The 14,753-nt window shown below is 48.1% G+C and overlaps 1 protein-coding gene across 1 annotated transcript in view; it reads right to left on the bottom strand.

Moving 5' to 3' along the window:
- The window catches only part of SMIM8 (small integral membrane protein 8), a 130,288-nt gene extending 116,205 nt beyond the window's left edge, over window positions 1-14,083 (bottom strand). The window contains exon 1 of the mRNA XM_069606365.1: window positions 13,950-14,083. The gene's annotated coding sequence lies outside the window, so the exon portion shown is untranslated. The remainder of the gene's footprint in view (window positions 1-13,949) is intronic.
- Window positions 14,084-14,753: the final 670 nt, after the last annotated feature.

The raw sequence follows: 14,753 nt of genomic DNA, 5'->3' as shown, positions 1-14,753 counted from the left end.
ATTCTTCATCCGAGAGTCCTTGCACCAGCGAAAAATACCAACTGGAGGTAAGCTCAAACCTGCCACCCCTGATAATCGAGGACTGCGACTGACGGCGGAAAAAGCAACCACAGACCCTCTTCCATTGACCTACCAAGTCTGGGGGAGAATTGGAGTACGGGGGGGAAAGTTACAGTTGTTCTTACCTGCCCCTAAACTCCCTTTAAAAGTTTTCTTAACTTTTGCAAAACATTTAATATACTTTGGTTTTACCATAGCTTGCATTCCGAAAGTTGGGGACACTTCTATTAGTTAGAATACATTGTCCTCTAACCCTTGGAACGGTTTACTTGACCCCAGACACCCTACCTTCATTTTTTCCAGCTTCACAAACTTTGTTGGAACTTTCCTGAACATTTGGGCATAAGGCCCCAGACAATTTAGGGGAGTACTTTTGAAGTTACGGTTAACTTTCTGTGGACCATTGGTACATAATCTAATCTGTACTTTCTTTTACAGGAGTTTGATTTGTACTATGCCCTAAACCAGTGACAGCATATATGTAATCTATTATTAATGTTGTGTGATATTTCTACTTGTTAGTTCACATTGCTCATAGTGATATTTGGCTATAACTAAATAACTGTATTTTTATACATTCTGTCTAAGTGTAATCTGTGATTCGCATTGTGTGTACTCATTGTGGACCCTTTGCAAGCTCACCACCTCTTGAGACTTAACCTAGACCCTTGTCACTGCTACCTTGAACTGATTTGGCTACAGCTCCCCAGAGTTGTCCATGTCACAATATAGATTGGCCTTCTATACATCTGTCCACCAGGCCAGAGTATTGAAAATCAGTCCTAACATAAATGGCAATAAATGATGAAATAATGTGACTTTGTAGAAATGCAGCCAGTAACATCATGCAGCCTAACATGAGACTGAAACTATGCCAAATCTACCAGCCTTGCAAAGGTGACTATTACTAATACTAACTCGTCCTCACATCCACTGCACTTGCAGACATATTGACATGACCTGTGGCTAACTCTTTCCCAACCATCCATTACCATATTGTATTCTCAGAGAGTTTAACACGTTGCTTTTTTATGGCCCCAGAACCTAAAGGCCTTCCACAAGCATCAGCCTAACATGTGGCTGACTCTACCCCAGCCATACAGGCCTTTCCGAGTTTCACCCGACATGTGACTTTCTCCGGCCCAGCCCTCTTCAACTGGCAGGTGCGCTATGCTAAAAAGGAAGGCTCCCGATTTCCGGGTAGAACAGTCCAATCCTGTACTTGCCTTTTGACATAGTTCGCTTGGCTGAGGGTGAGGCAGCTGTTGTCGAGCTGTTCTCTGAGGTCCAAAAGAATATAATCAATTAGTAGTCGAGTGGTTTTGTTGTTCAATACAGAATATTTTTCTGGCTTAATTACTTTGCAAGCGCATCTTCTAAACCAAAACCAATATTTCAGTGTTTTTGTAGTAATATAAAACGTTCTGAGGACTTCCCGTTGACAACGGAGTGAAATGTTTAAATAGACAATATTCCATTTTTTTAAAAGCTCTAGTCTTTTCCTTAGGGCTCAATTTTAACTGTGAGAGGCCCAGAGCAGTTCTCCTTGGCTCGAGGCATGTGGCAAAGCAGTCGTTTTGCTAGACAGACCATGTAGGGCCATGGTCTAAAAGGATGACTTTAGAGACCATCCTGGAGTCATCTGATGATCATCGAACTACACTAGAAGTCATTCCCACATCATCAGGCATCATCACGCTGTTAAAGTCATCAGCAAATGTCTCAAAATGGTGGGTGGTGAATTGGGAATGAGATTAGGGTGACTTAATGAATATGCTAACATCATCCCAATTTTAGAAAACTCTTTGTTCCTGATGATTGTAGGATGACTTGCTGATCACTTCAAGAGCATCAACATGTTTATCCCTAATGACTTGGGGGTGATTCTGGAATGACCTACCGATTAATTCAAGAACATTGGCATGAAAAATATCTGTTCTTGCCGATTTGGGAATGACTTACTGGTTACTTCAGAACATTAGAGTTTGCAAGATGATATGCGGCCTAATACAGATCGTCATTCAGCTTTTGCCTAGTTGCACTTGTGCTGAATGGCCCCTAAACATAGCATGCACCGCCTGGGTGAGAATCCTTTGCCATCCCAGTAAAAAGCAGGCACCCAGCACCCTCACAGTCCCATATGTGGCAAGGGTAAAGCTTGAGACTATGTTGGGCCAAAGTAGAAGCCAGAGGCCTAAACATAGCATGCACCCCCTGGGTGAGAATCCTTTGCCATCCCAGTCAAAAGCAGGAACCCAGTACCCTCACAATCAAAATATTTCCATGCTGACTGCACCAATATATGCCACTATTAACATTTATTATTAATTCACACAGTATTCATGTTTGCTTTGCACATAATGCCAGTAATGATTCTATAAGAAAACATGCCCGCCATGCCTCCGCCACAGACTCCTGTTGGCTTTGCCTTTAAAAATGTCTAGTCCAAACTGGCTGCACAATGCAGGCAAGTCTAGATGCATAATAATGCTCATCATTTTTGCTTTACCCTTGATGCCCAGTGAAAAAAGCCATGCCACAGTAAGAAATGGCTTGACTGGCTGCCCTAAATGCCAGTCTAGACACATAATAACATTTATCATGCTTGCTTTGTCATAGAAGTCCTGTAAAAAGAAATGGCATGCCACAGCAAAGAATGGCTAGACTGGGTGCCCCAAAAAGCCAGTTCAACCAAAGAAAAGCACATATCCTATCTAAAAAAATCAACAGCATTTTGTACTGGCATCTATGATGAATACCCATTAAAAAGCGCATTGTGATTGGGATTCCAAGATGGCCACCAAGGGGGGAGCAGCATGATTGTGAAGCTCACCCCCCAGGGCCAAAGACAATAAAGATAGATTAAAAGAACCTTCCGGAGGTGGGGATTTATCTATGTAGGCTGCAGTGGTGGAGTGCAGTAGCCCGGATCGCTGTGGGACTTCGGCAGAGGTGGTTGTGCGGCCTTCGTCTTCGCAGTGTCTGAGGTGCAGAGGCACTGCGCCCACGGCCGATGTAGGCCGAACTGAGAGAAACACGCACAAGGTGCCATGGATCAATACTATTGAATTTGGGAACTAGACTTCAAGGACTATATAAGGAAAAGTAATGACTACAACCGTGCCATCATTTAATGCAATCCAAATGGAATGAGACAGTATCTAAGCTACCGCTGAACACACCATCAGGAGGCCAGTATAATACTGTTATCTCCAGACAAGCCATCTTACACCCAATGGGAAAGACTACTATGCTACAAGTGCCGTGAAACCGACCTTGTGTCGAAACACGTGTCAGCTGTAACTCAAATACAAATCTGGATTATAATAAACCTTGTTTTTTGCAAATTATGTACTATACAGAGGAATCTGTGATATATATTGAGATTCACTAGTTATTATTTGCAGGCTAAGCACGAATCACTGGTACAGCCAATCAACTCTTACTTAATACATGTGGTCTAGGGTAAAACCTCTTTGTACTTGGGACGCAGCATGCCACACTCTTATCAGGGCCTGAACGCACTCACAAGCGGTTATACCCTCACTCACTTTTCTTTCTGAACTGAGAGACACGCTCACAGACCACGAGCAGGAAGAACCACCCACGGCGGCCGTGGTCCAGTGCGGGTGCAAGGAGGGGTGGTGGAAAGCAGTCGGTGTTGGACAGCAGAGGAGCCTGTCAGGAAGGAGCTTCATGCGTTATTGGAGGCCAACCGGGGCTGGATTCGTGGAGCGGAGGCTCCCCTGCTGGCGAGTACCAGTGGGAAAATCGAAGCGGGACTGAGCCTCCCCCGTGCCGGAGAAGCAGCGTCTCAACTGAGGGATCAGGAGGATCCGGAGGGGGCATACCCGTAGCCAACTGCTGAGAGCTGCGCAACGGAGAAGAGCACCCGGAGCAGCCAAGAGGCCTGGGAAGGGCCGCACAGCGAAAGTCAAGAGGCAGGATGGCGGGGACCCTAAAGGGCTCGACTCCCGGCCCCACCGCCTTGGGGGAGAACCATCAGAGGTCAGCGTGCGTCCTGGCCCAAGGAAAGGGTGCAAGCAGGCAGAGGGTGGCAATTGGAGGCAGTGATCAGCAGGCACTGATCACCTGCTTTGAGCAGAGTGACGGTGAGGAGGGGGGAGAGCGGCAGGAGGGGCCATGCCCAAGCTTTGAAGCCAGCCAGAGAAGATAAGTGGAGGCCGTGTGATGTTGTAACCATGGTGGTTGGAGGCCCATTTGAGGTAAGTTTTGGAGCTGCATATAGTGCCTCAGCTAGTGCACCTCCATCCAGAAGCACAGCAAGGGATACAAGGGAGTAAGAGGCGCACCATGCATACGAGACAGTGACCGGTGAGGCCCTGGCCTCCCTGGGCCAATCCTGAGGCCGAATAGAGGGCTAAAGAGTCCATCTACATCCGTGGTGGGCAAGGGAGAATAAGGGAGAGGCCATTTGGACGGGCTCAGGGCAGAGTGATCCTGGCACCTGGGACAAGAGGAGGGTAATTTGAAACCCGAGAAGGAAGACAAACAGTGGCTCACCTGCACACAGTTAGAGGGGAGTTCCAACCCCCCCATGTCCCCCACGGTCAATGGCAGTCCCACAAAGCGGCGCAGGGAGGAGGTTCCTATGCCCTGAAAAAGTGGCCAGAAGAGGTTCGAAGGGTGCGACACAATATCAGGAAGAAGGGGAGGGGGCAGAGCTCCCCCAATGGGACCTGCCTACGTACCATGTCCAAAAACAAGGGGAAGATCATGCAAGCTGCCACCAAGTCGATGAAGAAACCACAGAAGGGCAATCTGCAGAGACTCTGGTGCAGAGACAGCGAGGTACCGGCTTGGGGAGATCAGGGGCCTGGGGCAGGAGAGGAATTGCGGGCACTGGCAGGCACCGCAAAAGATTAAGTGGTCACCCAGGAGATCCTTTGCCAATGCTTTCAGGATTTTGGGGACAAGATAGCGAACACTATTCAATCACAGTTGAGCATGATGCAAGTGGAACTGTCCCAATTGTTGCAATAGGTGAAGGGGGTCATAACGAAACTAGTGAAGCGAAACTAGAGCAATTAGCAAGGGTCACATTGAACCTGGGGACCCAGAGTGAAGACCTTGAAAACCGCTCAAGAAGATCTAACTTCAGAATAAAAGGCCTTGCTGGGGCGGTGGCGGACAAGGATCTACGCACGATGGCTCAGCAAGTGTTTGCGGACCTGCTGGAGGTGGAAGACTGATCAGGGGTAGAGCTGGACTGCATACAGAGTGGGGCCAAAGAGGGAAGAGCCTGGGGCCAGACCCAGAGATGTAGTGCTGCCCTTACACAAGTACAGGCAGAAGGAGAAGGTGCTGGTAGCTGCCAGGAGGGCCAGATCAATCAGCTACAATGGCTCAGAACTTCAGCTATTCCAGGACGTAGCCCAGTCCACCCTGGTGAAGCGTAGGATGATGGGCCCGGTGGTGCACGCCCTAATGCCAGCGGACATATGCTATAAATGGACCTTTCCCTTTGGACTACTGTTCGAATGGGAAGGGAAACAGCACCGGGTCACCACCTGCGAGCAAGGTACAAGGGTCCTGAAGATTGAGGACGTAGGGGCACCAATGCAAGAACAAAGATCGGCAAGAGAACCACTCAAGAGGATAATGTGGGAGTCGATGAAGTTCTCGACAAGGGGCTAAAAGACACAGGGCTTAAGGGGCCCGGTTAAACCACCCGACGAGGGGGCAGGAGGGGAAGGTGGCCACACGCCCATTGACACAGGAGGGCCACACTATGGGAAAAATTGGGTTACAGGAAGGAATGTTGTAGCCCCCATGGGGGAGGTAGTTAGGGGAAAGGTACCGGGGGAGGTGGGTGGTACAGGATGTCTTGGTTTATCTACATGGGTCTAGGGGGACCTGCACAGGTTTACTCTGGGTTGTGGCAAGGGCTCAATTCCAGAGATGGAGGGTCGGGGAAGCTAGAGGCTGGTTGAGCCCACCCAGAGAGGGGAGGAGGGTGATGGGGGGGGGAAGATCCCAACAGCAGCCACTCATCATTAGTGCGAGCTGCACGGTAAAACGACTGTGGGAAAGAGGGAACTGCTTCGGGGGACCTCCCTAAACGTCATTGGGCTAAATTCCCCAGTTAAGAGAAGGAAGGTGGAACAGTTCTTGAGGCAGGGGAATTCAGGAATTGTAGCCACCCAAGAGTTGCACGTTCGGATGCCAGACAGGCATAAGCTGAAAATCAAGGAATACTGCCATCTGTTCCAATCCAACACCCCAGGGTAGACAGGGGGGTGTTAATCGCTATGCGGGACATCCCAGGCTTCCAGGTCATAGCTACAGAGGGGAACACACAGGGTAGGTATCTGGCAGCCTCTTTCCAATGGGAGAGGGGGACATATACAGTGGCAGCAATCTACGCCTCCAATACAGGGCAAGATGAGGTCGTGTGGGCGGTACGACCTAATTTCATCACCTGCAGTTTTTTTGCAGGGTTTTTTGCTGTGGATTTTTTTCGAAAAAAGATAATTTAATTTTTTGGGGGGGTTAAAAAATTATATAAATTGGCTGTGGGTGTACGGGGATATAAAAATAATTAAAGGGGATGGGGGTTTTCGGGGGTTAACCCCCCCCCCAAAAAAAAAAAAAAAAATTGATGATTTTTCCGACAAAAAAATCTGCGGTAAAAAAACCCACTATGAAACTCCAGGCGATGAAATCACATGGAACCCTTGCGGGCGACACTGACCAAATAGGAGACTTTTGCCAAAGGTCAGATAATATTGGTAGGCGACCTTAATCTGGTGTGGGACCCAAGAGAAGAAAGGAGCGCAAGGGTGTTCCACAACCAGGTGGTGCCATCTGCATGCTTGAAGGAACACATGGTTCAATTGGCGTTGGTAGATGTCTGGAGGCAACTCAGGGGTGGGGGTGAGGAGGGGCTGCACATTTTATTCCCACGTTTATAGATCCTTCTCAAGGATAAAGTACACCTGGATTTCAAGGTCACTATTGGGTAGTGCAGTGGGGATAGAGCTAGGAGTGATCGCCCTGTCAGACAATGCGCCCATAATGATTACCTTAAATATGGGGCAGAACGAACCAGGCCTATGGCGGTGGAAGTTCCCTATCCACATCCTTAAGGATGAAGTCTTATGTCAGGGCATAAGGAATATCTTGATTACTTTGCACTTTATGCAATAGAGGGTGAACACGACCAGGTGGTGTGGGACGCATTTAAGACTACATTAAGGGGGGGAGCTCATTGCATTGAAATGCCAGACGGACAAACAACTAGGTCTCTTACAGGAGGAATTGGAAGCTAAACTTAAACAAATAATGGCTCAAATGGAAAATAACGTGGGGAGTACGCTGCAAAGGGAATATCGGCTGATTAGAGGGCAATAAGATGTTTTGCAGACTGGAGCTGCAGAGCGTTCATTGCTCTACCTCCAAAAGAGGCATTATGCCAAAGCCAATAGGCGGATCGCCTGTTAGCAAGATTGATTAGGAAAAAAGAAGCGGAGGACAATACTTAAAATAAAGGCAGGGGGCAAGAAAGCACTGCCCTACCCAACATCATTTCGGTCTTCACGGAATATTATTCATCCCTGTACACATCAGATTCCCCTGAGGAGGGAGCCAAAAGGGAATACCTGTCCCGGTGCTCTCTTCATAAGATCACTCCTCAACAATGGTAAGAACTTGAGGGAGACATTACTCCAGAAGAAGTAAGATCGGCTATAGCTGCCTTGCCATCAGGAAAGGCCGCAGCCCCGGACTGCTTTCCAGCGTGTTTCTACAAAATCTTTAGAGAGGCATGGTACTGCGCTTAGTCAAGCTCTTCAACTCTTTAGGTGGTTGGAGGTGCGGGGGGCAGGGTGTATCACCTTGACAAGGGAAGAAGTCAAGGTTATGCTGCTCCCAAAGCTGGGTAACGATGTCACTCTATGCAGTTTGTACCAGCCGATTGCCCTTATTAATCTAGACACAAAGATCTACATCAAGGTTCTGGCGTCATGTCTGGATAAGCTCCTCCCAAACTGATTGATCCCAACCAGTCATGATTTATCAGGCATAGGCAGAACTCGGAAAACATTTGGCGGGTCTGTCTTCTGATTGAAAAAGTAAATAAACCTAGAACCCCTGCACTTATACTAGCGTTGGATGGCGAGAAGTCATTTGACTGGGTCGAATGGGCATTCCTCCTCCATACCATGGAGGTTATTGGATTATGTTCTAAATTCCGGAGCTAACTACCTAATTCCCTCCTTATGCCTGGCGATCAGCGGCCAACTTTCCCAGATGATCAAGGTCTCATGAGGCACTAATAAGGGTTGCCTGCTCTCCACGCTCTTATACGCCATCCACCTGTAGCCACTCTTGGCCAGCATTAGGGCCTCCCCGGATATTAGGGGATTCCCTTTGGGTGTGAGGAGCATAGAGTCGCAGCGTTTGCTGATGACATGCTCCTCTTGATCACAGAACCAGAAACCTCATTCCCAGTGATCTTGCAGGAACTTCTTCTCTTTGGGGAGGTGGCAGGGTTAAAAATAAATGCCCACAAGTCACAGTTATTAAACTTGACCGCCCCCTCAGAAAAGGTTCAGGAATTGCAGAGTATAGTGCCCTATAGATGGGCGGAAACCGGCATTAGATATTTGGGCGTCCAGATTACTGGTTCTCTGGGTGCTCTTTACCGTGATAACTACCTGCCTTTAGTGGAAAAGCTGCACCGGCTACTGACGGAATTGGTGCCCTTATTAATATCCGGGATGGGGAGGATAAATGCCCTTAAAATTGTGATTTTTGCCAAATATCCTGTACTATTTCACTGCACTGCCAGTGGGAGTTCCGCAAGGTTTCTTTAGGACTCTTCAAAAACATGTGGGGTCATTTATTTGCAACCGCAAGAGACCCAGGGTAGCTATGCAGATCCTAATGTCTCCCAGAAGCAGGGGCGGGGGAAGGTCACGGAGCGCCAAACTTCCGCCTCCATTTCCTTGCGGCTGAAATCAGAGTTATCCGGTATCGGTTCTGGGACAAACCAGAAGGTCTGGTGCTGAATGGACAAAGTGGTGGTGGGCTCCCCGGTCGACGAGGTGTTGTGACGACCCAACGGGGAATAGACCTGCAGACATGTACTGTAGCAGGATAAGGGCCCTAGTGGGGGACTGATGGGATGAACTGGTGCAGAGGGAGAACTTGACCACCGGCTGGCGAGAGAGCTGGCCACTCACAGAAATTTGGGACCGAGAGCCATCTACAGAGTTTATGGACTTGGGGGGTGAGAAGGTGTACGGGGGACAGGACTGGGTGCATTGTAGTGATTGGTCCCATTGGTTGGGATTAAGGGGGGAGGCGAGATGGGACGGGATGGGGTACATGTGTTCTTACTGTTTTTAAAGTGCATTATTACTGTGCTGCCCTCACCATCCAAAATCAGCTCTCTGGCCCAGCACAAAAGAACGCACGCACGCGCACACACACACACATTCTTTTACTCAACATTCACTCGCTTATTCACACACAGCATTCACTCAATCATTGCATGAGAGGATCAGAGGTGACCTTCCCACACATGTTATATTCCCCTGCACCTGCTCCAAATAGGCACAGGGGAATGTTTTTTTTCCCTTTGCTTTGAAAAGTACACCTCTTTTAAAAATCGTGATTTACTTGAAAATGCTCAGAACCCCCTTTCCACCCTCTGCCTCGCACAGTTGTGCATTTGGTGGGAAAATAGCACCTCAATGTGCACAGCTATGATGCACGCATGTAAATGTCATTTGTGCACGGTTCACCATCTTTTTGGTGCAAGTGAAGTGAACGAGCACCCCCTCAGTTACACCAAACGCGTTTTGAAAAATCGTGGCACAATGGTTTATCCCGACTGATCACTTCTTTACACTGTACGTTAATTTCAGAGAGTGTGAGGTGACAGAGGGGAATTAAGAATGGGAAAGGACACACGGGAAGAAAAGGGTGCATGCTTTTTTGTTACTGTTTCTGCAATCATTAACCCCAGATTTGGACATGAGCAGGTATTGTGTTAAATGCCATTAGCTCCAGAGCAGATACTGTGACTGGAATTGTTAGCCCCAGAGTATGTACTGTGCATGCTATCATTCTCGTAGAGTAGGTATTGTGTCTGTGGTTACAAGCCCCAGGGCAGGTAATCTGTCATATGTAACGGATTAGCAGGTACTGTATCAAACATAATTAGTTCCAGGGCACGTACTGTGCCTGAATTTGGTAGCCCAGATCCGGTACTGTGTCTGTAATTATTTGCCCCCGGCAGGTATTGTCAGATGTAGCAAATGAGCAGGTATTTACTGTATCAGAAGTCATTATCTCCAGAGCAGGTATTGTGTCTGCACTCATTTGCTCCAGTCAGAGGACGTGATGGGCCATACATGCTTTAGGCGGGAAACTCCCGATTCTTCAGTGAAAAATAATGCTATTTTTCACGTTCTCCTGCCTAAAATAATTCTAGCCCCAATGCATTCCTATGGGAAAATGTACAACTCACGATTTCTCTGATGGAATGTTGGTATTTATGCTTTAGCACTAGAGAAGGTAGTGTCTGCTGCTATTCATCGCAGTGTTGTTTCTGTGTCTGCAGCCATTAGACTTAGAACAGACACTGTGCCTGCAGTTATTATGCACAGAAGAGCCATTAGACCTAAAGAAAGTACCGGATCTGCACTGCAGAGGTGGTGGCGAATGTTGGGCCTTGGGAGGAGCAATATGAGGTTTCGTTTTCGATGGTGGAGTTGGATGGAGTGATTCGGAAGGGGAAGTGGTCTAGCCCTGGGGTGGATGGAGTTATGTATGTATTTTTGGAGAAGTTGCCTGAGGAATGTAAGTTAGAGGTATTAGCGCTGTTCAATGAGATCTGGAAGAGTGGAGTTTTGCCAAAGTTGTGGAAAAGAGCGATTGTAGTGGCGATTTTGAAGGGTGGCAAGGTTCCTACAGAGTGTAAGTCGTATAGGCCGATTGCGTTGACTGTTGTGCTGTGTAAGGTTATGGAACGGATGCTGGTTGAGTGATTGGGGTTTTATTTGGAGTCGAATGGGTGTTTGAGTGACTTTCAGAGTGGGTTCAGGAGGTGGCTGATCCATTAGTGAGATTAGTGACTGGGGTGGAGGAGGCATTATGTGATGGAGTTGGTGGGAGCGTTCTTTTTGGATTTGGAGAAGGCGTATGATATGGTGTGGAAGAGAGGGTTGTTAGTGAGACTGTTGGAGATGGGTGTGAAGGGGAGAATGTTTTGGTGGATCAAGGCATTTTTGGCAGATAGGACCTTTTAGGTGAGAGTGAGGGGGTGCTGTCTGAAGTTTGGAAGATGGAGAATGGGACGCCGCAGGGAAGTGTGATTAGTGCAATGCTGTTTAATGCGATGGTGGATGGGTTGATTCGGGCTTTGGCGGGAATTGGGTGTCAGGTGGATTTCTTCGCGGATGATGGTGTGGTCTGGGTAAGAGGGCGGAGTTTGTTGTTGGTGCAGAGACGGTTGCAAGCTGCAATAGTACGCATGGAGGAGTGGTGTGGGAAATGGGGCTTCTCGATGTCTGTGGATAAAAGTGTGAGTATGGTGTTCTGAAGAAGAGTGCAGCAGGAGTTGAATTTGGTTTTGAAAGGTGTGAGGGTGAAGAGCGTGGAAGAGTTTCGGTACTTGGGGGTGATTCTGGATAGAAAGTTGAATTGGAATGTGCAAGTGGATGGTGTGGTGGATAAGTGTTAATGCAGGCTGAATTTGTTGCAGGCGGTGACTGGGAAAGAATGGGGTGCGCAACAGAAGTGCTTACGAATGTTGTATAAGGGGTTGATTTTGAGTGTGATGGATTTTGGGTGTCAGTGGGTTGTACGTCGAGTCAGAAGTTGCGGTTGGATAGGGTACAGGCAAGGGCATTGAGGGTGTGTTCGGGTGTGATGAGGTCCTCTCCAGTGAATGCGGTTCAGGCGTTGTGGGGGAGATGCCATTGGGGTTGAGGAGGGATGCGTTAAATATGAGATGGTGGGTGAAGTGTAGTGCGAAGAGTGTGGCTCATCCGGTGAGTGGATGTTTGAAGTATAATTGGAGTTTTGACTATTACAGGGATCGGTGGAGGAGGAAGGGGGCCACTTTTGGGTTTCACATGTGGGAGAAGGGAGTGCAGTGGGGTGTGGGTGATTTGATGATTGTGACAGATACGGATTTGGAGAGAAGGCCGAGGTGGATGATGAGATCTCCAAAGGTGCCTTTGGAGTTGGCGAATGTGGTGTCGAAGAAGCGAGGTATGCGGGGTGAGATCAAAGCTTTGGGTCAGGAATATGTGGCAGGAAAGGAGGATACAAGGTGTTTACGGATGGTTCAAAGCATCCTGTGTCTGGGAGAGTGGGAATGGTGTATTATCTAGAAAGCATTGGGGAGTATAAAGTAGGACGACTGACGAATGATGTGTCTATTTGTACGGCTGAGTTGGTGGCGATTGCATTGGCGATTGATAGGGTGTGTGAGTTGGGGTATGAGAAAGTGGTGGTGTTCTCGGATTCATTGAGTGGGTTGCAGGCGATTGTGGCAGGGGATGGTGATAGGAAGGATGTGATTTTGGACATTAGGATGAAGATTGATTGGTGTGTGCGCGGGGGAATGGATTTGGAGTTGGCGTGGGTTCCCAGTCACAGTGGCATTTTGGGAAATTAGTTGGTGGATCTGGCGGCGGGTGAAGGTATGAGGAGGGGAGCGGTTGATGTGAGGTTGCCTTTGAGTGTGGATGAGGTGAAGGCTGTGATGGCGAGACGGGTCCTGGATGAGTGGCAGGAGAGGTGGGTGAGTGGGGTGAAGGGCAGGTGGATGTTCGGTGTTTGTGAGAAAGTGTCGGTGAAGGTGGATGCAGGGAGTTCAGAATGGAGGAGGGGGGAGGAGGTGATGCTGAATCGGTTGAGGATAGGGCATGTGGGGCTGAAGGACTGTCTATTTCGAATAGGGAAGCGTGAATCAAGGGACTGTGCGGTGTGTGGGGTGCCTGAAACGGTGGGACATTTTTTGATTAGGTGTGAGAGACATGTTGCAGAGAGAGAATTGATGAGGGTTCGGTTGACTGCGTTGGGTAGGCTGAGCTGAGCGGGAGGGCTTTGCTGGGAGGTGATGGGGAGAGAGGCAGGAGGAGGAGTAGTGTGATGTTGGATTTTGTGAGGCAGACGGGGAGGTGGGAGGAGTTGTGAGTTTAAATGGAGCTAAATAATAATTAGCGGGTACAGTGCACATCATCCTATAGGATGGGGAAGCGCCTGCGTGGGTCCGCCCACGCCTCCAATAATTAAGAAGAAGAAGAAGAATAAGAAGCCATTAGCCCTGGGGAATCATTACTTTCAGAGTAGGCACCGGAACTGGCGACAGCACACGTTTGCAATCATTAGCCAGCCAGGTATTATTATTTATTTAGACATTTGTTAAGCGCACTTAGCGCTTGGGCATCTAGGTGCTGGTTACAAGCATAACAGTTGCACATAAGAAACATAGGTTGCTTATGGTTACAGTGCAAGCATATCTTATGGTCTGGTGTAAGTGACTACACACACACAGTCACTTACACCAGACCACAGTCTGTGTAGTAGTAGCTGCACAACTGCGTCTGCGAGCATTCCAGAGGCTGAACTGAACCGTAAATGAGCTTCGGAGCAGCAACTGTGTCTACAAAACCAGCCAACATGCTGTCCTGTGTAATTTCAAAACCAGATGTTTAGAAAGTCACGTAGTTACCCTTTTTAATTTCAATAGATGAGTACAATACAACGAACTACAGCTTCAGCCTCTAACTTCAACGTGCATTTCCAGAGGTTGCAAAGCGGCTCCTCTTACCAATATAACAACAAAGGGGAGAGAACGATCTAATTTAATGGATGATAAAATAAATTACAAGAGCTGATACACTCACCTTGGAAACTGAAAAGGAGCGTGTGGTCAAGGGAGGCCTTATGCTGTTTTCATTACCAATTGAAACACACATTTAAAGTCCCTATGAGACCCGATGGCATGGTATTCGTTTAAAATTGTGCCGACATTTTCTGAAATGCCTTTAAGGCGTCATGCTGTTTTGCACGTATTTCTGCCTTTAAGTCGTTGTAACGTTTTCACGTAGGACAGGCGTTTACATGCTCAGGTAGAGAATCATGAGGGGAGGATATCTCCATGCCGTGCAGGGGCAGATATAGTTAGGTGCCAGTGGGTTTGTTTTTTCATGTTTTATTTTGGTTGTTAGTAACAGCGGGTCTTTGTGTGTCTTCTTGGCTGGTTAGTATCCCCATCTCCGGCTCCATGACTCCCTCCCGCCAAACTGAAGGGATTTGCTGTCCGCAAGTCAGATTTATTGTTTGGTAAGCGTACTTGCCTGGTTTCCTCCTCCAAACGGCAGTGGCTTTTTGCTGTATTCACGAGTTTGCATCACGGCCTTTTTACAAAACTGTACAGTAGATACGCCATCTTTCTTCAGCCTTATCTATGCGACACGGCTTTCATGAACAGCCATGAACTCAGCCAGTTGGAAATTAAGCCCCGTGTAGATATCATTTTTACCACAGCCGCATGCTTGCTTCTTTTTTTGCACTGCCGCACAGGCTCACGCGGGCTTGGATGCCTCCGAGGCTAGGTTGACCAGATGTCCTGATTTTGCCGGGACTGTCCCGGAATGGAGCTCTGTCTAGATTATGTTTTTATTGGAAACTGCAGTCCAGCGGTCCGG

The sequence above is a fragment of the Ambystoma mexicanum genome, chromosome 4p (genome assembly GCF_040938575.1).
Source record: "Ambystoma mexicanum isolate Mex_15411 chromosome 4p, UKY_AmexF1_1, whole genome shotgun sequence".
Taxonomy (NCBI): Eukaryota; Metazoa; Chordata; class Amphibia; order Caudata; family Ambystomatidae; genus Ambystoma; species Ambystoma mexicanum.
Note: the sequence above shows the minus strand (reverse complement) of the source record. Positions and strands in the feature narration are given on the sequence as shown.